We start from the raw sequence: 24,783 nt of genomic DNA, 5'->3' as shown, positions 1-24,783 counted from the left end.
GAGGGGCCCACCTGTAGACGTGTCGCTTCGGGGACTGGGACTTGGATGTGTGTGCGTGTGTGTGCATCAGATGATGATACTCGATCGGACGAGGGAGAACACAGGAACCGCGCGAGCGATGACCAGCGAAAAAGCCGCTAACAATGATTGTCCGCTTATGGGTTCGATCTCTTTCAAAATGTCTCTCTGCCTCCCTCCCTTCCCCACCTTCTGCAACCCGGCATCGTCACCATCGAGACCACCGGCCTCCTTCGGCTCGCTCATCCGTCCGTTTATCTTCCGAAGTCGCGGTCACTGACGCGGACAGCCATCGGACACACCCGGCTGACCGATTACAGCGGTATAAAGGTCGCTACACAAGTGCATCACGGAGGAGCGTCTGGATAATCGCCAATTGTCAGGTGCAAGTTCGACGATTCGTTTCTTTTTCTTTATTACTTTATAGGTCTTGCAGGTGGAAAGTTGTAGGCGTGGATTGTGGGAAAATTGATTCGTTGAGAATTAATTGAATGCTGGGTATAATTGTAAGACATAGGACTGTGATCCTGTGAACAAAAAGGGTGTTTGATTAGGTACTTTGAAACAATGCTTTTGAGGAAGGATATCTCTTTGGGTATAGAATGAACGTTCGTTTATACGTATTGAAGAGACAAAGTTATACTCAATCGTACTTTTTACAATGCAAAAGTTGTATTTTCCCAAGTTAAATCGTGAGGGTTAATACCTATTGTTTACATTTACTTACACAGGCAATGGCCCGCAGAAGGCGGCTCATTAAGAGAGTTCGGTGTGTGTAAAGTTTACATCTCTAAATAAGCTCCTCAAGGTTTTTGAAAAGCCGCCATATTGCTTCGAGTTTTTAACACTCTTACACGATACATCGTCAAGGCAATTTATTCTCGCTGCAGGGTCATTCGGGATGCAGGTGCGTGATGGAAGAGGAAAATTTCGGTCATTCTTCAGTGTCTCATAGCTGACCGTACAACGAATTTTCGCACCTTCCGTATCTTCATCCCGATATTTGTCGCGCAATTTACAATATACGGGGAGTGAAATTCGGAGGTGCGGGAAAACTTGAGATGCGTGGGATCAGAGACTCCCTTCCCCTTCTCGCGAGGGTACCACGAAATCGGTCAAAAGGGGTAAAGTTCGTTCGAAACGAAGCTACGTACGCGTATTTCCGGTAAACCGATTCGATGCCTAGCCGGCGCGGCGGTCAGGTGCAGGGTGATAACCCGAGATCGCCGCGAATATGGTCCGGAGGTGCAGCTGCGATCCTACTCTTCCGAGAAAATGTAAGACGATTGAATGAACGCGGCGGTCTTTAAGCGGAGTGGAGCGAAGCGGCGTAGGCGTCGGTGTTGGCAGAGGCGAATTAAGAATGAATGAACGTCCGTGGGCGGTTCGGCCCTAATTATGTCATAACAATTCAACTTCTCGCAGGCGGCGTTTTCTTCCCGCGAGCTTCGCTTCGGTTTTTGCTCTCCGCGCGGCGAACGATTATACCCATGGATATGCACCGCTTGAAAATAACGAGCGGAGATCGGAACCATGATCCTTAGGAGGATCAATGATCATCGCTGCACGTCCGGAGGAGCTCAGGATCGCGGCACCGAGTCGGCCGTGAGCTCTGGATTAGCTCTAGCGGAAGCGGCCGCATGCCTCCTCCGCAGAAACCATGACTAGAACACCTCAGCCCCTCGGATCCCCACCCTAGTCTGCTTTTGCCCAAGGTTCCTCGCGTTTTGCTCGCGGACCACAGCCTCCCATTGTTCCTCGAAGCAGAGAGACGCGGAATCATCTTTGTTTGGAGAACTTGTATACTTCAACCGTATGGGTAGACACGTGGCTGTATGGGTGTATCGCTTATACTCCGCGGCGCAACACGTTTCACACTTAAATCTTGTAACTGAGCTGTTTTGCGCACCGATACCTTTCCTCGTGATCCAGCTCCTCCCTGTACAGTCTTTGCCTTGCCTTGCCTTGCCTTGCCTTGCTTTGCCTTGCCTTCTTTTTTTACTCTCGTTTTCTCACAATGGTCAATTTTTCCTATACCGTTTCTTACGTCTTGCAGACCTTTATGTGTAGTACTCATAAAACCACGACGTGTATAAAACCGTCTTGCAGGATGCGGAGAACGAGTCTTACGCATTATATCATCAATTAATATTTTTTTCATTATATGTGGCAAAGGTTCTCGTAATCGAACTGAGCGCTGGAAAAAGTTGAAATAGGTAAAAACTTGTACATTGACTAACTTGCGTTGATCACTCGACTTTAGCAAGAAATTCGAAATATTTAGACGAGCATAGATCGAATGACAATCCCGATCAGAGATTCATGTCGTATAAGGAATAGCTCTTGTTTTTTTTTTTTTTCAAAAATCAATGTAGAATATCGAACTCGAACTCGAGATCACGACCAACTCCTTTATCCGTTCAAGTTACAGACGGGCTTATCGTTAAACGGTCAAGCGGTAATTGATTTTTATTGTAACCAATGTATAGATGTAAAGCCGTGAGTAAATATTGAGGGCTCAGAATAATTTTACCGTCATATAATGGCGTATGCAACGGAAATGAAGAAAAGCGGATTTATCCAGTAAATCTTTATGCCCTTCTGGTTCTCGGTTCAATGTATAACAACAATAGGTGATACAATGTACTTCATTCCGTATAAAAATGTAACGTCTCGTCTAATACAGCCTGATATTTATATAGTGTGTGAACTGCGTTCAGGAACAAGTGGATCTTCTTTTTTTCTTATCATAAACTAATACGCAGTTGAGTCGAAACGCTTACATTTCCGCTGTAGCGTTAAGGTTGAAGAGACGGATAAAGAAAAACATTGTATATATATATATATACGGAACGATCAGAGGAGAGAAAAGAAAAGAAACGATAAACAAATAAGAGGAAAAGAAGAGCGTAGACGTTCCGGGAACGTTCTATATCCCAAAAAGTAATCACACCGCGATATATAGCTGTATCTGTCAAAACGTGGGCACGGCTTTGATAAGTCCGAGCAGGAACCGGGCTCTGCCTCATTCATGGATTCGACGGGGGAGTTTTTACCGAATCTTCTCACCGACGACGAGTAAGAAGGAATGCCACAGCCTCGCCGTGCCGCGGGGTCACGTGGGGTACCTACAGGATGTATTTGCTACGATTCCTCGGCCATCCTGTATCCAGACAAACACAAACACGCACGAATTCACCTCGATTCGGGACGTGGAAGAGGGAAGAGCGTGAACGTCGTCGGATATCGAGTGCAAAAAATGGGTTCCTGCACGCGTGTGTGGCCCGGCGATTCATCGTTCAATTCCCATTAACGGGCCTGACGGACCCCCGCCAATTCGGGCCCCGTTTGATCCACGTTACGATCACTCGGCTTCTCGATCTACTCGTCACGAGGATCACCTGCGTATACGTGTACGTGTGACACGGACACGGTCAGGAACGGCCCATACTTTCCACGGTACATTAAAACAATTACCGTTGTGCTACAGGCCGGCATAATAATCCTTAAGCTGTATATATGTATATATACCTATATCTTGTGATATTAAAGTCCCACTTCGTCGCGGCAGGACCGAGCGAGATTACTTTTTGTTTCACCGACTTTTTCTTGTACGGGTTGTTATACTTGGACGAGTATAGTACCCGCCTAGTTTCGAGTGAATTATGTGACATCACAGTTTAATTGATCGCCGGTGGCATCCATGAGAAGTGGAGAAAAAATTCTTCGAGGGTATCTATGTGAAGTTAATTTGGTCAAGCGTCGTTCGATCCTATGATCAGAAACTGAAACTGCGGCGGCAAACTTATTCTTCCTCAATTAACGCGATTTGCCGTTTTTCTTCCACGTTTGTGATGCAACGTCTCTGGATCTGGACGTGGCGTGAATGATCCGATACCGATTCCCGACTCTCGTGATACACTCTTGGGCATGGCTGCCTCCTCGGACACGGATCACTCCCGCATCTCGTCTCGAACGGAATGGGACAGACCGCGCGAATCGAGTTAATGTGGGGTCGTGCGCGCCGAGTGTGGGAAGCTCCGTCGTAGGGGCCCGTCGAGAGGGCCTGACTAAAACCCGAAAAAACTTACCGATAACTCTCCAATACCCGTAACTCCACACTTAGACACCCGCGGTTCTTATTGCGCTAACCAGGACCGAGGAGAGTACGTTTCTGGTGGACGTTTGTATAACCACTCGGAAACGTCTCGATGCAGGAGGATCCGTTCGACAATTCAATCAAATCTTCATCCCGACGAGGGAACAATAGCGGGGGCCGATGTCGGTGTGCATGGCATTGTCGAATTTTTCTGAAATTCCGTAGGATTATATCCACGTATTAAAAATTACGGTTTACTCTGCAGTTTTCAGAGATTCGCAGAGCCAATGTCAGTCCTTGATCGATCAATGAATTCCCGTTAATTCTTCATCCGCACGATCGGTAGTATCGATATTCTCGCGGTGCTCGTAATTGCACTGCGGACGATATGCTGCGCGCAGATCCGATGCAGCGATCGTTCTGTCACCTCGGACGAATTAGCCCAAGAAAATCGGAGTCATTGACTCGACTTCCGGTCGTCATCTCCGTCGCACTCGCAGCAGTTCGGAATATAGTCGACTAGCTTCTTCGCCGCTTTGGTTCGGGACAAGAGTTCCTTATAGCGTGGCTGCACCGTAGACTCGTACCTGAGTACCTAATCATTACTCGACACTCCTTGTCTGTGCTGGGGAAATCGGAGGGATCCGGACGGTGGGAAGTTGCAGGGAAAGAGTCATCAACGAGCGAAGATATCTAATCAGTTGTCGAGATGTGTAATACGGTGAAATGTACCTAATAAAATAAGCGAAAGAATTTTCGGAGGGAAATGTTATTGATGGAACAGTTCTTCGACTCAACAGGTGTGTCTATGGTGGATTTTTGAATCAATCGAATCGAACACGCGGCCCCGCGACCGATCGGTTTCGAAAATGGACGAGGAGGCAACATACACTCGGGTTTCTAATTAACAGGTGGGCCTATCGATAAATCTTGGCAGCGAGTCTTACCAGCCAGAGAGATGTAACGCTTTGATTACCTTCTAACGAAGCCGTCGTCACTGCGTGGTGTGTATAATGGGTGTGTACCGCGGCAAAATGCGATACGGAGAGAGGAGGAGAGAGAGGGAGAGAGAGAGAGAGAGAGGATGCGCGAGCTCGTGCAGCCTGAACGACGAGTTTATATAGTGTAACACCTGGAGATAATTGAGGAGAGTCTTAGGGGCGGTGGACGCGGGATCGTGACAGCGGACGTTTTTCCCTTCTTCATTTCTATCTCTGTTGCCATTTTGTCTCCGATTACTCAACTGATTTTCGCCCGCGGTTTCACGCCTGCACCGCGTGGAAACTAACAAAACTCATGGATCCCCGCTGGGTGTGTGGCGAGCTCCCGAACTTACGAAGAACGAAGGATTCGATAAAGGTTTACCGAAGCGAAGCCAAGGCATCGTGGTGTAAAAAAAAAAAAAAAAAAAAAAAGAAAAAAAGTAAAAGAAAAAAGAAAAAGGAAAATAACGAAGGAAAGAAAGAAAACCCGGAAGTTTGAGTTGAAAGGTTTTAAATAATTTCACAAAGACAGTTAGCTCTGACCGTTCGTCCGTGCGAATTACTTAATTACGATCTTTAACGTTAAAATGACTGAAGCGCATCAGACAGAGCGAGCAAAACACTCGGTAAGCGCATATCGCACGCCTCGTACTCTACGTAACGTTTCTATAATTCTCGTGAAAAGTACAAACCGCCGAGGTGTAGTCATGGATGCCACCCGATGGCTGGCAGCTCATTTCCGTCCTTCGCGGACGCTGACAATACCCGAGTTCCTACTCGCCTAGAGAGGTGCGTGCACGTGTATGGGGCATTTACCTGCGCTCTGAATTGCACTTATTGTTAGAAAAGGAGCAGATAGCTAGAGCTGGAACGCCCGGAGAGGAAAGGAGAGGAGAGGAGAGGAGAGGAGTCGAACCGTATGCACGTTACTTCCCACCACCCAGGGTACAACACGAGCACAAAGCGACACGCCTAGTGGTTTTACGATCTCTTGCCGTTAATCTGTCCTAGAACCGCTATTATCTATCGACTGGGGTACTTTTTGCCTCTTCTCGGCCTCTTGCTCGCCTTTACCTTTACCTATTAATTTTCGCACGTATGGAGTTCAAGACATGGCCAAGACACTTCCTTCCCGATTCTGACGCCTGTTTGACGTGCCGCGTTTCATACTCTATTTCTATGGAATTCCTAGAGATTTTCTCTCGTTCGCTTCCTGGCTCTTGAAATTCATACAGGCTTCGAGGGGGGTACTCAGGTCGGAAGGTTAGTTTCCTTTGCAAACTCACAAGATCGCGGAATTCCTCACGCGTGAGATAATTCACTTGCGAAAAGCACCGTTAGGCAGAAATTACATTATTTTACCCATGGGAATCACTTCGCGGTCACGGCTTACGCCGATTATCTGCTTTCAAATTCGGGCTATTAATTCTCAATCGTCCGTTCGAATTGTTCGCGTTACCGCAATTAAACCATTCAGCCGTTCACAGTTCTTGAATTTCTGTGCCGTCTGCTCGTTATACTGCACGAATGTCTCTATTCGTAGAATCCTCGATATCCACGGCTTATCCGCAGATTTTCATTTCGTTCGCGTTGCATGTAGAACGTAGCGTGAATTATGATCTGATCTCGATAAGCACTCGACTCGAGGGAAAAACGCTTTCTACATTTTGGTACCCAAAACGTGCATAGGCGGTTTGCACTGCCATTGAAAGTAAGCCTTTTTAATTATCGTGCACACGGTGGTCAAATCGACTGCCGATTATAGCTGATTGTGAGTGGTGCAACTTCTGGCATTGCGACAGTTCGACTTTAAGAAGTAAATATAATAGGTTCAGGTCCGCATGCGTTTCCACCACCTCTCGCGTGGCATACCGTGAGCATGATTAAAGTTGCGTGTGGTAAAGAGGTTATTCGTTGATTATCGAAGAAGCGGGGCTTTTTCTGGGAATGATCGTACCAGAGAGCATCTCGGTTGTGCAGAACGGCTGTCGCAACTTCGGTCTGGTTAGTTAAGAATCACTTTTTACTGTTATTATACCAGGTAGATAAATAGCTGCAGAACTCGAACAGAGAGGGTTGGTAAGTGTCGTGCACAGCGAAATGCGTTTCGAACTCGTATTTCCCTCTGCGGTTTGTCCATTTTTGAGAACTCTTCTCCTTTTTTCCTATACATCTCCGCGTTCCCCTTACTTTTCTACTATTCTTTTTACTCCATTTCTACAAAGAAGAAACGGACAAATGCAAGAGAACACACCGCGCGGGGCACAGCCCGCTGGTTTTATGGCTCCGTAATGGGGCCCCTCGGCCTTTACGCACTGAGAACGGAGTTCCTCGCAGAAACGCGGTGCAAGGATCCAATATTTATCCACACGTACACACGATTCTTCATTCCCTCTTCCTGAGGCCGCAGGATCGCGCCTCGTCCAGCCGGAACACACGCTAAATTCAACGTCCTTTACTTCGTCTTTTTCGACACCGCCTGAACTTACGCTTTTCTTTCAACATGGTGAAAAAAATTTCCCGTTGGATTAGTAAGAATACTTTTTCTACACAAAATTACAGGCATTACTGCGAGAATTATACTCATCAGGATATGTTAAAGTTACATTCACGAGTGCTGTTATATAATATTCAGCGATTCGTTAAGTACCAAAATTGCTTTAAACTATTCATACTACAAGAAAAATACAATGCCCCAACAATCTTAAGTGTTTACGTTCTTATATCTTTTATGACTTCTAATCGTGGATTGATTTTATATTCGGACATCCTATCGCATTTCGTCAGGTTACAGAGAACACCCACGAGACTCTAATGACAGCATACCGGCGCGCGGCGCTGTCTCTGGACGTTTGCAGGAGAACCACGTTGTGGAAAAACTAGATCTCGGACTGCTCTATAAGCACGCGCTGAATAAGTGGCTAATTCCCCGCGAGTCCGAGGGCGGTAATAATGGCTTGTGAGTCTCAGGACTGGAATCGGTCAATATCGGCTTATTATTGCCGTATTTAAAGACCGTAATAAGACCATCCTGAGAATGAAGCACTATCTCAACATTCTGACTATAGAAATTACACCCTAAAAGGTTGCCGATAACGTTCGAGCAAAGATTCTCTATGTTCATCAATGTCGACTCTCTCTATCTCTCTCGATAAAACATAAGAAAAAAAAAAAATAAATAAATAATGTCACGAGTAAAAGGGGTTATGAAACGAAGAGCACATTTCCGCGTACTGAACGGTTGTTTGAAACGGACACGTGCTTCGTGATAGCCGAGTAAGATGGACCTCGTTTCAATATGTTACGCGACAAGGTGACAAGAAAGTTGGTAAGAGGTGACTTGAGAATTTCCGAGGATAAAAAGGGCGAGGAAGAAAAATAAAAGGCGCGACATAGCGCATACACGAGCTTCACGTTGGTCCCGGCTGCACGATTCGACCGCTTTACACATCGCTCAATTTCACCGAATTATTACACTAGATCTATGTACCAGATAATTTGCAAAGAGAGAAAGGAAAAAAAAAAGTAAATGAAGCAAAGCAACCTCAACGCGCAATCCAAATCGCCGCAGGCGGATCCTTCCGTCTCTTCGCAATCGCATGTCGTGCTCTCTCATGTGTGACAGACTTTGCACATGCACCTTACATCCGTTTGCCGGGTGCAGGCGAGACTGGAACCAGAGAACAACGGATCGGCGCATAACGCTGCCTGTCTGCTGGTCCATAGATGTGGGGAAAATAACTTTGCTCATCGATGCAGTGTCTCGCCAACGTTGAGGTTTATCTCGGACCCTCGGCCACGTGTAGGTACAATATGATCCTCGGTGCCCGTATACCTTCTTCGTGCCTCCGGCCCAGGAACCTCATGTTCTACCGTGCATGCGTGATATGGCGTGATGTGGCGGGGGGCAGGAGGGGGGATCCTCGGATTGTTCCTACCGCTTCTTCGATTCTTTTGCTATTCGTTTATCCCCGCTGCAGAGCATATCGGCTTCACTGTGGTCCTCGGCTACCTGCACCAACCTGCGGAGCTCGGGCATTCAACATATCTGCAGTTACAGGTAGGTACGTGTACGAAGTTAAGACGCGCTCGTGACTCGGCAGATTCCGGCTGTGCTGGGTATGCAGCGACGTTTCTATAACACCGCATCGCACGGGATCATTGTTGGATGTTTTTACCCTTGGCTGTACAGGCTAAAAGACCGGGCCGAGGCTCGATGCCTCGAGATCATGCACGCAGTCTGGGGAATCAATTTTCGTGTTAGGGAAATTACACGAGGTCGGGGACAGTTTTCTCACTGGGACCACTCGGTCGGACCTTGCAGCCGATTCTGCACGGGAGTTTTATATAAACGTGATGTATAAGCGGTGTAATTGAATTGTTCGTTCCATAGTCTGCCTGAGGTGAAAGTAAGACGAACCTCCCAATTTGTACCAAATCTCTCCGGGCTCAAGTCGATCCTAGGAAAGTTAAACAGAACGTAGAAATGTGTTACGGTGTTTGGTTTTTTTCGTATTATTCTATTTTTCAAATAGATCTCTGCTTTTTATCGTCTTTGAGGTAGAATACGTGGTTGGCCCAATGGTCAAGCTTCGGATGTTTGTTGTCGCGATTTTTACCAACGTATTTCACACTGTTGGCGTCATGCTCGGTATTTCCAAGTCGTTGAGTAACGATCATTGGTGATGTCAAGACGTCAGTATACCGATCGGAACATGAGTGAACTACGAATGAAACTGACGTTTCCTGCAACGAATGGAGGATCCGAATTTCCTTTTACATCCCGAAAAACAGGTGAAAGGCCTTGGCGATTTTCCTAAATCGCATTGATCGCGGTTCTTGCAGTTACGTTCCCCGTCATACGCGTCACGAATGTAACTCAACTACATTGTTAGGTGTAAAAGATATAAAGACGAAAAAATTACGTCGCGGTGTAACTCTGCCGTGCAGTGCTATGCTAAAAACGTTCACCGTTTTTCGCACTCTGGAACGCACGTAACCAGCTCCGTAATGGAGACATTGTAATTGGGGATAGAAGAAATGGATGCGTAATGTGTTGCGCGAGGAGCGTTGTTGCCTGCACGTTCGTTTCATCGAGGCTGTATTCAATTTTAAAATTCAATCTATAAACGGTGGTGGAAAAACGGGCGATTCGTTACCCCTCCTTTGTACCGGATTGCGCCACACCATATTTCTCAAGTTCTTGATCATGTTGGCGGGACCACTGATAGCTGGATTATTCGCTGATTCATAATTACAATCGAACGGTAGAAGGACTCTTGCCTCGCAGTGCCAACCTCGGCTTGTCTTAGATCCTCCCGCAGATATATAATATAAATACAACGCATTGTCATGTATATCTGACTTTGTACATGCTGCTACTAAACTGCCCCTAATTCAAAATTTAACTCTCCGCTTCGTTGACGTGGCTCCGTTGGACCGATCCAACCCTCTTTTCTACTTGTTAAACTTGGAACGAGTAGTCAATATGCGCATTTTGGTTCAGTTTGCTGCAATGTCGAACGCATGCTGTTTCTACGTTAAGGTTTCGCCGAACGGATCCTAAGCTGATTGAAACAAGTCTTATAATTACAATCACAATATTGAGACGGCTGCTGCGATCAGCATGAAAAGGTGCTCTCGAGTAGTGAGTAATTTATTGTTACAGGTAGGTATTTGAAACTGTTTGGAAACGGGTACATTACAGGTAGGACCTTTACGGCGAGAGTTATCGATCGATCAAAATGCGGTATTGAAATGACGTTGAAACGGAGGGAAAAAAAACGAGACATCGATCCGGGGTGGTACGCCGAGTCCAGACGACGGCCAGACTATGCATTGGGCTGCGATGATGGGGATCGTGATACCGGATTATACCTAATTCGCGAAACCGTAATATCGATGTATACCTAGAATGCAACAACGGATCCATAGGAATCCGGCAGAAGTAGAAATTGCAATTGCCCCGCATATATCCGTCTCTTTCGAACGAAGTGCAGCCAGCGACATGCATCTTGAAAGAACGGTTACAATGCACGCGGTATCTTGAAACGGCGCGCACGATTCTGTCCCATTAATTTGTCCCCCCGTTCGTCGAGGGCCGCGGATCGGTATGAGAGTTCATTCTGCCCGGCGAGAAATTAACACGCCTGTCTCGATCTCGACAACTTGATCACAATAAATCGCAGTGAAAATGGACGATATAGAAATATCGGAGGACGTCGCTGCCTTTCCCGCGGAGCCTCGCGAATCTTCGGATTTATCTCACGTCGATTCACCTCGGGATTGCGGATCGCGTACGCGGTCGACTTCGCGTGCATCTATCGTTAAAGGGACTCGGAAAAGGGGTCTTCTGCATTCAACTCGCGTCTACAGCATCCGAGCTGGACCCTGCTCGATGCAGGGCCGACCGAGCGGGCTTAGTCATGCCGGTCGTTCCCAGGCTGTTGCACGAAGAAGCGCGCTTGCTTCCTCGGGAGATAAACCTGCGGCGAACGCGAGCGAGATGAAAGTTTAAAGAAGAAGAAGAAGAAGAAGAAGAAGAAGAAGAAGGAGGGAAAGAAGGAGAAGAAGAATACTCGGGAGAGCGGGGAGGGGGCGGGGGGCGGCGTGCCGGAAGCGAGCAGGTGAGCGGTAGTTCCACTCCATCGAGCGCTGTTCCGCGTCACGGGCCTCAAGATCAGTCCTTATCCTGCGGGTCGCTCGTAGCGCTCGACTTGTGTTCGTTTGTCCTATTCGTCTATGCGCAACGGTGGAATTGTACGTGTGGCCGTCTACGAGTTACCGAGTTAACTGTACGTCCGGTTCGGAGGAGGGAAACTGTTCCGGCGGAGGCAGCCGAAATCGAGATTAACTCGTTCCGTCGATCGTTGATGTACCGAGCGAGTCTGCTGCAGCAGCTCGCATCTATTCGGCGTTATTGGTCCCCGCGTCGAAGTCCGCGGGGCCCGACGTTCGGTCGAGATCCTGTGGATCGAGATTAAGGCGTCACGTTTCGTTTTCGGTGCACAGGTGTTATGGGTAATTTTTGTCCCTCGTTCCGCAAGGACGAATAGGTATTAAAGTCGTCCGTACATAGCTACATAGGGGGGTGCGTTCCGCTTGCTTTGTCCTTTATGTAGGATTGAAAATTCAATTTATTCTAGTGCGATGTAAGAAAATATTTATGTATATTGTGACTGCCGATGCGGATGTGGAAACTTCTGCTGCCACAGATGATCGCTTGGAGTTTGAGGAATTTCAGATAGATTCTCGCCGCAATTGATTTACACTCATCGAACATTACTTCTCGTCGTGTATTGAGAATGGGACACGGAGCTGAGCACACGCGATTATGTAATATTTTTTAGAAACACCGTGTTCTATATCAGTATCATTATTTTTATTGTTGTTGTTGTTATTATTTATTATTTATCATTTATTATATAGTACTGACCGTTGGTTGCACAGTCACTGTAACGCTGTACTTTTCTAACTCGATGTGTATTATGTAGACACAGGTCTCAGAGGCACTCACCGAATTAGATGAACATTGAGATATACACGGTATGTTGTTGGCATTTCTGTTATCCTGCCTGTGTAATTAACGTTTTAAACATATCCTACGAAGCGTCACAATACCTACTTTCCTGTTTAGATCATAGAAGCTGAAGATTGATAGTGACGCCTGGTAAAGGGAATTTACCGATATACTAAAAATCCGTCTATGCGATGCTTGAATTTTTTTCTTTAAGGTAAATCTACTTAAAGATAATGTCCAAGATTACAGGAACAGGTCGATATTCGTGGTCATCAGGTCTGACTTTTACGCCGACTTCTGGATAACGTTTCATTAGAAGTGAAAGTAATGTTTTCAAGAGGTATACACGCAAGTTTGTTAATTTCAAACACACACCCATAAGTTAAAGTTCTCGTAGCTCAGGGTTTGACCGGTATTGATCGAAAAGTGGTGTAATTCTCTTTGCATTGGAGGGTTAATCAAAATACACATTTTTCCGTACCAATCCCAGAGGATTAAGCTCGGTGATTAGAGAGATAAAAATAAACATACGCGCATCGGTTGAACTGGATGAAAAATAATAAGACTGTACAATGACTGAAATGTGAGAAAAATTTCTCAGAAGAAGAAGAAGAAGAAGAAGGAATTAAATGTCAAAGCCGTGGTTGACCCAGCGCGTAATTATGGTGTGACAGTCGATTTCCTCAGGCGATTTGTGCTCCTCGTCTGGGCTCGACTTGGGAGAATCGGCTAATTCTACGAAAGCGGCATGGCATATAAATCGCGGATCGCGGCTATATATGCCGGCGATATTGCAAACGGCGGATTTGCATCAAATTGAACCGTGCGCAGAGTCAACAAACCGCGGAGGGCCCCGTAGGGCCCGTCTCTCAGGCCCCGGTGTTGACTCCTTGCACAACACGGGCTGACCCCCAATCAGAACGATTTGCTCCGATCCGATCCTTTCTACCACGAAATACGAAAGATGATTGATGTGGGAGCGACCGCCGCGATCCGTACGCGATCTTTGACGTAAGTGAGGCCGCCTCGAGGGGGCGGAAGGGGGCGGGAGGGGCCGGAAAGGGGGGCCATCGGTCGGGCCGCAGCTACCGACAGACCCGCGAACACCGATTTGCCACGGATTAGAGCCGTTTATGCGTGTGCCCCGCGAGACGGTGAACCCCTACCGGCGCGGCGAGCGGCTACTGCCTAGCGTTGGTTTATGGATGAACGGTTATGTGGAATGAATAAATCAGGAGTTACCAGCATGCCGGCGTTATATACCTTGCAGTATACCCAGTGACTCCTCACTACCGACGAACGTGAGTGTATTTGTGTACGTACCTACCTGGTAGCGCTTGCACCGCTCTGCCTCCTCCTTCTCCCGCTCCTCCTGCTCCTCCTGCAGGGCAACCAGTCATTATACATGTGTATTCATCCGCCGCATCTGCACACGTATAATGCAGTGATAATTGCATCGGTAGTTTTCTCCAGGTTCTAATATTATACCTTCGATGATCTTTGGCGTAGGTAAAATACGGAGATTCTTTGAAGAACAAACGTCTGCTTCTTAGGAAGGGAAGAATAAATCAGTCAGCATTGAGAAGGAGGATTTTTATCGCGGGTATGATGAATATATTCTCGATGTTTTCGCCACGAAACCGCTAGTCGGGGGTAGAGTTACACGAGTCTATTGGTGGATGGAATAATGATTTTCGAATTACGAGATCCAACACTGGAATTGTGTTGAAAGTGCAGGGCACCCGTACAGAGTGCAACCAAATTGAAAAGAGGATGGTTCCTTATTTCTTTCTGCTATAATTGGCTAAATTTATGCGACGTTGAACTACCGGCTTTGGCGCAATTTTCTACGGCATACTTCTTGCGGGACCGATAAAGCTGCGAATTCTCGTGAGGTGTGACCGGTCTCTGTAAAATTTCGAAGCTCGAGGGCTGTGTTGTGTTCAGCGGAGCGAAGGCGGTACGCGGTTTAAACACCTCCGCGCATTTAAAGGCCTCAGCAATTCCGCAGAAGCCGGTTGCCGAGCGGTAGCTCGGTGGTATTTAAAAACAAATTTCGTCCTTGGCGTATCGCGGCGGAGATAAGGAAGAAATCAAGACAACCGTCTACTCGGGCCCGGGAATGAAGCTGTGTTTTAAATGTTACCTCCGAAACCCACAGCCTCCCTGGAGATGGGCGAGGGAACTGACGCTGGGGGTTGGGGAGGGTTGGGGGTTGGGGCGGTAAGGGGGTGGATGGGTGGGTGGTAGCTGGTAGCTGGTAGCTGGTAGCTGGTAGCTGCGACAGGCGACCCCGAGAATATTTACTAATTCTCGTTGCGTAGCAAGATAACGTCGGCTCCGAGGGACCGACCAACCTGTACCTCCCCCCCCCCCCCCTCCCAGCAAAAAGAGTATATAAAGTGACGTCACGGAGACGAAGGCAGGAGATGCTTTAAGACGCTCAATATAAATACTAGAGGGGTTGAGAAAAAGGGTTGCTTCCCTCGACGATGGTGGTGGTGGTGGTGGTGGTGGTGGAGGAGATGGCGGCGAAACCGGCGCGGTGCCCGTGGGGGTCCCGCGGGGGCGGCCGGGAGAGGAGCCGAGGAGGGATGCTGGAAAACTCACCCCTTTTCTTACTTACCCTCGCTCGCTGTTTAATTGCATCTTACTTTCGAATTTTCCGCGTGGAAGTATCGATCGAGACACGCGAGAGAGCGAGTGTGACGGGGAAATGGGAGGAGAGAAAAGGAGAGAGAGAAGGCTTCGTTTGCGTCTTATCTCCGGCAGCCCCCCGCCGCCACCCTTGGCCCACCACCGACCCTCGGCAGCCCCTAGCCACCCTTACAGACTATTTAAAACTACGCACGGCGAAGCGAAAGAGAGACAGGCCGCGGCTCAGGGACGGCTTAAAAATTTTCTTAAAACAGCAAACTGTCGTTACCACGACCTGGCGTTTTACCCGAAACGAACAATTTCTACCCTTACAGCGGTGATTAATCACTCGCCCTAACCGGCCTGGAAACTTGAAAAGGACTCTACTAGAGAGTCCTGCGATACCTTGCTCCCGGCGATTTTTCAAATAACCGGTTCACCGTGAGTCTACGGGATTCTAATTATTGACTGATCTTTACGCGGAGAGAAAATAAACTATCAATGCGCGTTTCACAAGTTCGAAAATACTTTATTTCCTGCTTATATAAAAGCACTATTTTTTTTTAGCGCAATCGTGTCATTATTAAAAAATCTTCCAGCCCAACAGACGTATTTCATGAATGTTAATTACACCGTCCACGCATATAGTATACCTAAATGCCCCAATTACGTACGAGTACATGCAAAACGGTAAATGTATTTTAATCTTTGAAATGGGAAATCGTGCAATTGACGGTAAAATTGTTCAATTTGTGTATTTATCGTCAGAGTTTCAATAACTCGGGAGGGCAAAAAGGGCGGGGTGGGAGGGGGGGGGGGGGGGGGGCGGCTAATGAAATATGGTAGGAGATACAATCTGTATGTTTCAGGAATTACACGAGAGCGGTGAATATGCGTTACACCGAAGTGAAAAATAAAAGAAAAGAAAAGAAAAATCAAACGGAGCCCCCGAATTGAATCCCCCCCTTGCATTTTTAATCAATCCGTCACTGGGGAGCGACTGGGGTGGGTTCTTGGTTCGCTTCCCCCAACACCCCGCGATCCCCTTCGCCCCCCCCCCCCCCCACCCCCTCCCCCCTCAGCCACCCCGCGCCTCATCGTCCCCATCCTTCGCGCGTATTTAAAACCCTGGGGCTGATGAACGCTCCTCGTGCCAAGCAGCTCGCCTCCCTGCTCCTCCCCTCCCCTCCCCTCCCCATCCCTCGCCACCGCTCCTGGCCAAGACTTACCCCCCTTCGGGCAGACACACCCTTAGATCATCCACGCTTGGATCTTCGCGTAAGTGTAGTATATCATAGAGCCTGGGTGGATGGCGCCCCGTTCGTGCAGCAGGGCATACAGCCGCCCCTGCTCGACACACGTATTCTTTGGGGGCGCATAAGAACCCGTTCCTATATACCTACCTTGGGACATATGTCAGGATTAGCTGGCTCGGAGAGCCGGCGAAAGCCTACTCGGATCATCAATATGCTGTCAGCGAGACGTTGCATGTCGCGACTTTCCGAGTTTCTCGGCTTAAAAGAGCGACAACGGAGAAATGAGGGGGAATTTCTAATTAGGAAAATCGCCTCGCTTCCTACTCGTGAAAAACGACAAGGAATTGAATCGAAATATTAATTATCTTCCATGTGATGCGCGCCCTCGTTTGTTTATTTTCGATGATATTTCACGCCCGTGGATAATTATCAGGAGAAATAAACGATATCCTTCTTTCAAATATTTCCCGCGCTTTTTATCTTCCCGCCAAAACTCATGCCGTGGGTTATAAAAATTTATACTTTCTTTACCCGACATCAGTCTGAGTGATAACCATCGGTGAAGTTACGAGGCATATTTTCTTTTTACACTTTTCTGTTACAAAAGTTTTTCCTGTCGTTATACGTAATCTCTGCCGATATTTTATCTATATGTGCTATTTGGCGATCGCTACGAAGACTCGAGACACGAAAAGAAATCTGTCTGAAGAAAATCAATCAAACCACATGATCCTGATTATGTGTTCAGAAATTGAGATCTTATTTCGGTAAGAAGCGTTTATTGTAGTTCCGACATGTGTATATACAATTACAATATTGTTTTTCACATCCTGCTTAAGAGCCAATAAAAATTAAATTTATTCCGATATGAGACTGCAGACATTGACGAGTTCAAACCCTCCGTTTGAACGCTCCAGGGTGCGTCGGGCTGCATGAGAAGATTTGCCAGGCGTGTTCAGGGGTGAAAATACTGAGGAGGTGTCATCCATTTCTTTTATCCGAGCACATCGAGTCGCAAAAGTTGTGCAAAACTATGGTGATCTTTTGCCGTGTAATATTTTGAAATGGGGCTGCAGTTTTTGTCTGGCGTGAAAAGTAAATATGAATAAATAAATAAAAATTTTATCGCATGAACGAATTTCCAATTAAAATTAAACTCAGCCGAATGAATTTTCATTTGCAAGAGAACGAATGTTCTAATAATTTCAGCGTCAAGTTTAATGAATTCTTATTCCCTGGGTGTGTAGGTACGTTTGATATTTTTAGGAGGTAAAACAAACCGAAACTCGAAGCTTCAGTCTTGCATGCACGTTTTAACGAATGGTTCCTCTCTCATTTGCCGACAGGTGTATAACGCTGTGATTTCGATCTACTCTGTATCAACGTCAAGATACCGCCAAGGACCCGCTTTGATTCTCAATTTTTTTTCTTTTTCTTTTTCTTTTTTACTCTCTCTCTTTCCTCAGACATTCGTTAAGCATGTTTTGGAATGTATTTACGAGAGTTTTATTAAACAGGAAAATTTCTTTAGACTATAGGTATACATTAGCACACTGAGTCACGCCGTTGGTGTAGCAAGGGTGCAAATGAATAGATGCATTCGAACCGGAGTGAAACTTGAAAGTATTTCTTTCCTCATATAGAAATACTTTGATGGAGAATTGTAAAAGGAAAGAAGAGCTTTTATGGAAGTTTCTCTCTTTAACCGTTTTGGAAAGAACTTTAGTTCAGATCAGTTCCAATCCTCGTGACCCGGAAATAAGAAATCATTCTTGTCATGGAGTTTTTTCAACTGAACAAAGATTGAATTGACCGGATACTCGACTCGATAGTTCGAGCTTAACTGTACTCTGCAAAACTAGACAAAAATACGATAAAAATGACTGTAAACGTGTACAGGAAACTGTTTTCACAAACTCGAGACTGTGAAAACGTCGAAAAATGTGAATATGGTTCCAGTCTTTATACCTTCAGTTCCGATTTCCACCTCGATAGTGAAACTGAAAGCCGTGGTCAGGTACCCATATCTCGAGAGTTTGAGCTCCCGTGGTGCAGTAGGCATGTCCAATGCATCAGAGGTGTACACGTAAGGCGGAAAATTCGTATCCATCAACGTCCTTACAATAAGCGTAATGCGTTCGCGGCAAAGTCAGAACAGCGGACGATCCATCTATCCGGATTATAAATTACGCTAATTAAAATTAAGGCGCGCGTCGCAGGCCGAGGCTGGCGTGTACAAAGTGTGAAGCAGCAGCACAAGGCTCAAGGCACAAGGTACAAGGAGCCGGGCACAATGCGCGTTGCGCGCAGGACATAAAAGCTCGCCTCGTGTTCTTAATTCGTGGCGCGATGCGTGCCCCCGTAGTTTCATTTGTGCGTGACTCGGCCCTCGCGTGTGTTTCCAGATCCTCCCCCTGGCCCATTACCGAGCTAACGTATGCGCGCTAGGCGAGGCAAGGAAGGCTTCCAGGCAAGGCCGCGCCGCGCCACGCCGCGTCTCGATTGATATTTCTGAGGGTGCCTTCCAACTTGGACACATCCAGTAGGTATATCCTCCTAATCTACGCTCGTGCCCGAGATTTATCGGAGAAGCCCCAAACCCGCCCGCCTGCGGCCGATCCATTCGTCTGTCTCTTGCTCTCGACTTGCCGGGCGTAATTCTGTCTTTTAAGGGGAACCACCCCTTTCTCGAAGATTCTTCGGTGTACAAGACGTGTAAACACTCGTCATTCTTGTTCTTCGTTATACAATAGGTAGACGCTTCGAAAGAGCTTTCGAAAAAAATGAGGCTCTGAATTTTCATCGATTGAACAATAAGCTGCAAGTGATATTTAATTGATTTTGAGCAAGGTGTTTGATAAACACAACCTGGACTATCTGGGCTGCATATTCGTCCTTAATATCCAGCGTCATTCGACTTTGCCAGGATATTATACGTAGCGTACATGGACGCGAGGATACAAAGAGTTTCGTGACTTCCTCGATCAACAGGAAAGGTTTACAACCGGGGGGTCCCGTGAAATAATTAACCTTCGATCGTTAGGCGAGCGGTTTATGTATCAGAAGCGTTTTATTCGGCCGAGATTTATCGAGTGACCGACGGCTCATGCATGCCGGGATTCTTCGCCCCGGCCTAATCAGACGTACTCTTGTCCGCTACGTCTCGAGGCGAACCGCCTCCTGACCTCCTTCGTCCGACACCCCCTGCACTCTCGTTCAACGACGATAATTAATAATTGATAATCAGGATAATCTTGAACGTTGCACCTACACGTGTCCCTCGGCGATGATAACATCGGCCTCCGAGGAGGTCCTCCACGCCCGCCACCAACTCGACCACCTTAGCCTCTCGTCCGGCGGTCGTAAAAACGCGATTAGACCCTGCCCCCCCCCCCCCCCCCCGTCCGCAGGTCTCTAATATCGAAAGAACCCCTTCCAAACACGCGTGCAGGGTCAACGGCGAGCTTATGCCACCTAATGGTTTCTCGTGCCTTATGTATATACACAAACGGTTACATTGTCACGTTTTAGAATTTTCGATTCGTCTCTTGCAAAGTGGACGTGTAACTTACAATAGGGAATTGTTTGCTATTGCAGCAATTACGCACGGTTATCGGCTTATTGAATCTTCCTCGAGCATTCCAATATTCGACACAGTAGCCGAGTTAATTGGCGGGTGTATGGACGCCGGTGATGTTGATTGAAATTTAGTCACCTATACATATGTATATCGTATATGAAACGGAAACACATCTCGAGGAGTAGAGTCAATGAACAGCATTCCGGGTCTCAGTGTCTGCTTGGTCAATGTCTTAATTTTTCTAAGCGGAGTAGTAATTACACGGTAATATCCGTAACATAAGGTGGTGTAACAATGGCCTGCGTAAGCGTACAGAAGCGGTGAGACGATGCTTCTTAATAGGAGTTTAATAGCGACGATTCGTGCTTGTAATTGGTTCACCTTTTCCCTGTCGGCGACAATTACCTAATTAGCATCATCATCGCCTAATGGGTCAATACACGCCATTCGAATTACGCAACGTGGTTGCCCGGCCTCATCTGGGTCGTCGCAAACGGGACAATAACGTATTCAAACGCGTGCGGGTTTACGGTTTACCTACAATTCTTGTTTGTATGCCACTCAGTCTCTTCGTACAATAAATATCGAAGGTCCGAATAGGAAGAAAGGGAGATTCACCCAAATCGATAGAGAGAGAGAGAGAGAGAGAGAGAGAGAGAGAGTGAAAATAATACACCGAATTGCCGAGCAAAGCGAAAAACGATGCACCAGAAACCAAGCCGTAACCTGCCTCGTCGAGATCGTTGGACTCCTCGTGGATCCAGAGCTGAAGCTGAATGAAGGGGCCAAGGATCGCCGGAGATGTGAACTGTTGGTGCATGACAGGGACCGCAGTCCACATCCGGCGGTGCCTTACCTCTCAGAGCTGATCGTGAGTTGTTTCGGGCAGAGAGTGGTCCAGCGGCCCTCGACGAATGGTGCACTCTCATACCGCGTCAAATCACCGCCTCCTGTCCACCTTTTGTTTTTGTAGTTACACAAGCCAAGCGTGCCGTGCCTCCGCGACGAAGAATCACAGCCTCGGCGGGATGTCGGAGAGACGCTAGACGTGCGTCGAGAGTCACGGGCTCCCTTGAACTTACGATTAACTCGAAACTCTTAATTCGTGTAGCGGTGAATTAAAAGAACTCGCCTACGAGCTCCCCTCGATCAGGATCTCCTGAAAAGGTGATCGTTCGCGGTTGCCGATCGTTGATAATTCTTTTTGCGCGCTTCTGGTCAACCAGCGCGGATCAGTCAGTGCCATGAAAAGAAAGCAGGCGTAATGCCTCCTGTGCCGTCGCTTTCACTTAAACTTGCACTTACGCAAGATCGCCGATCGCGGTAATTAGTCACTTTTCAATGGTTTTCCAATTAATTTTCCCCCCACAATGTTCGTCCCGTATTCGTAGCGCCAGTTTTACCGAAGAGTGTCACTTCTGCGAGCCGATTGACATATCGCCAAATGATTCTCTTTGCGTACACAAGGAATAACGCGCTGCGGAATATCGCCAATGGCATAACCCTCGCGCCCCAGAGCGATATCGAGTTGCCAAAAGGGAGTGCGAGGAGGCCTTTACGACACCTCTCACGTCCTTCGTCCTTGGTTAGTAGCACGTCGAGAGCCGAGTATCCGGCACAGAGAAACGGGAGCTGAGGGTCTGGAACTCTGAGCCCGGCTAAGACGGACGAAGCCAAGACGTGGAACAGACGGCCGGCATTACCGTACAATCAGCAGCTAAGCTGGGCATTGATTTTGCGTACACGTACCCAGATGGACGTCATTGTATTGCGCCCTGGTTCCACCTTGTACAAACACACATTCCCCCGCGGATACTGGGTGGCTGCTTAGAGATATCACTCTGCGACTTGGCAAGACGATGGTGGCGGCTTTGACTTGAAACGAGAAAATGTTCCGAGCACTTGGTAATATGGAGGGGTGATCTTCGTTGGTGGTGAAACGAAACCTGAACAATACGAATCTACATAATCATCGAGTGAAACTCTTTGATTTGAATGGTCACAATTTCTTCTCACTCTCTCTCTCTCTCTCTCTCTCTCTCTCTCTGTAATGAGTGAGTGGCGGTGAGTTGAGACGTGAACTGTTCCCACTGCCGAGTTGGCAGGTGACATGCTAGTGCCTCGTGTAAATGCGGCTTACAATTAAACTGTGACTTGTAAAAATTCAATTATTTATTTGCTTGTTATTTCATCTGATCTCAGGTGGTGTATACTTGCGAATAAACGAGGCTCACTGAGTGTAATTGGCTGGCAGTAACGCAGTCGCTGATTTGTTAAAAATCGACACACCTAAATACGGCCGCTGAAAATTGCGCGACATAATATCGTTCGTTGGACATCGAACTCGGAAAAACCGTGGCGAAAAGTTGACTCATTCCGGAAGAAGCGAAGTAGGGAATCGATCGAGAGATCGGCGAAACCGTCGGCGAATTCACCCGGTAGATTACCCTGAGATATACATCTTCGTATGAGAATACCGCCATACACTTAGGAGGCGAAAAGGGACGCGGCGCGGAGTGGAGATGCCTCGGCGCGGTACGGACGGTTTTAGCAGTATCTTGGTTCCCTCGCCGTCCGCGATGGCGAGGGGATACACGGCTAAATACCTCAGGATTGTTACTATTGCCACCCCCGGCATCACCCGCTTTTGATGAAGGTGGAATGGGTTAATGCTATTGATTCACGTGCACGAGAAGCCGCCCAAGGAGCAGAAACGGCCACTCCGCCTGACAGTAACGGATCTCCCAGACTCTGCGGTCGCTCCTTCAGGGGTTGAGTGCTTCCACCCGGGCCGCCAAACCTGGGAATGATTTTTCACGCAGCGTCCTTCCGAAGGAGGCCAACAATCCACCGGCCCTTGCACTTTTCGCGGAGACACCTAAAGTCTTACTCTTTACGCATTATTTATGCGACTAATTAGTTTAGCAGTTCCGGTGATAACGCTGAGAAGGAGTTGAGGAGGGTGGATTGGTGCCGGTCCAGGATCGCATCCTGCAGTTCGCGACGCGGGTCCGTTGGAAAAGTTCGTCAAACGACTCCGGGATGGAAATTTTTGTCATTCAATTAATTCCCCAGCCATCGAAGAATCCGAAATCGGCCGATCGTTATTTCGTCCAGCAATTTATTTCAACCAGTTGACCGTATATTTTGACGATTCGGGAACCGGTAACGATCCTTAAATTCTCCTTGTCAAAGTGGTTACTCTGCGGTGTAACCGCACTAATTTATTTCCGAAATTCAAGGCTTTGCTTCCTGCGTACCGAGAAACATAATCCGTAAATTATTCCAACACAATTTGTCCAGGACAAGGCTGACTCGGCGATTAATATATGCAATGACGAGAAGAAATTGCAAGACTGGATGCTCCAAGTATCGACTTCATGAAAATCGAGCGAGAATCAAGATCGTCTTGAAGCGTGAAAACCGCTACCTACAGATTTGTGCCTGAAAGAGTTTAGTCCTTGAAAATCTTCTCGAGCTTTTTCTTTCCCACTTTAAAATTATCGTTAATCTCCGTTTAACCGGTGTCAATCGTTACCGAAATCACATTGAATCGTTCAACGTCTCGAGGCTTGTGCAGAGCCAGGTTGACCCGAAGAATCACGATTGCCTGCTCAAACTCGTGGCAGCTTTTTAAACCTGCAGACTCCGTCGAGGTAGCCGTGAGCCTTTTATCATTCCTGCTATGAAAGAGAGAGCTTGTAAGTTGATCCTTCCCAATCTCATCCTGCCTCGTCTTGCACGCTCACAAACTTGAAAGTTTTCAACAAAAAACATTGTGTGTAGAGAAATTGATGCGGCGGTGCAACGAGGCCCTCCACAGTTTTCTCTGTTTCTCTGAATAATACTGACGCTAATGAGACAAATTATTTACTTCTTGATCGTGGATGAAATGATTGTCTTGACTCGCTTTTAACCAGGTGAAGCCCAACGAAAACGCCGGAAAATTTAATGAATTTTACTATTCCTTCCACTTTCAAAGTGATACATTGAACAACGCTCCCAAACTGAATATTGGTGACAATGAATTTTTATTCACCTGTTAGCCGGGGTGATCGGTTATTGAATTCGCTGGTTAGGAATTTCACTGCATGATGTGATCATCTGCAGAAATACATGGATACTAATATGCGAAAGTAAGAATCAATCCACACGACGTGCAGGTGACCGATTTGAAGTTGTATCAAGAAATTGATTAGTATATGCCGGATGACTTTATACCGTATCAGTGTGATCTTTGAGAGGAGGCTATTCTCTTGTCACGCAGCCCCATTGACGATTCACGAAGGGGATGACGTCGGGATCCTGAATCTGGGCTAAGTGTCTGAATGTCGTAAAAATTCCGCGGCGTAATCGTTCTTGAATATTGAAATGGAACGGGTTGTTAGATGTCAAGGTGTAAAAGCTCCTACTTGAGCGTCGTCGTCGCCGATTAGGAAGTTTTGAGGGGCGGAGGTCGCCCTAACGGTGCGGCGAAGGAAAGGAGGATGGATACTTTCGGAGGGCAAGTGCAGAGAGTTGAGAAATATTTATTCCTCCTCCTTTCGCCGTTGCCGAGGAGTTACGGTAAGGGTCAAGCGTCGTGGTTGAAATTCGCTGGTGATCGTCTCGCACTTGAGATGTAGATCCGAGCGAAGGTGATAACAACGGCGATGGAAAAGCGGATCATAAGCCAGCTGACGCCGAGTTTT

This window comes from Diprion similis, chromosome 2, assembly GCF_021155765.1.
Source record: "Diprion similis isolate iyDipSimi1 chromosome 2, iyDipSimi1.1, whole genome shotgun sequence".
Classification (NCBI taxonomy): Eukaryota; Metazoa; Arthropoda; class Insecta; order Hymenoptera; family Diprionidae; genus Diprion; species Diprion similis.
The sequence above is the reverse complement of the archived record's forward strand: the minus strand, read 5'-3'. Positions refer to the sequence as shown.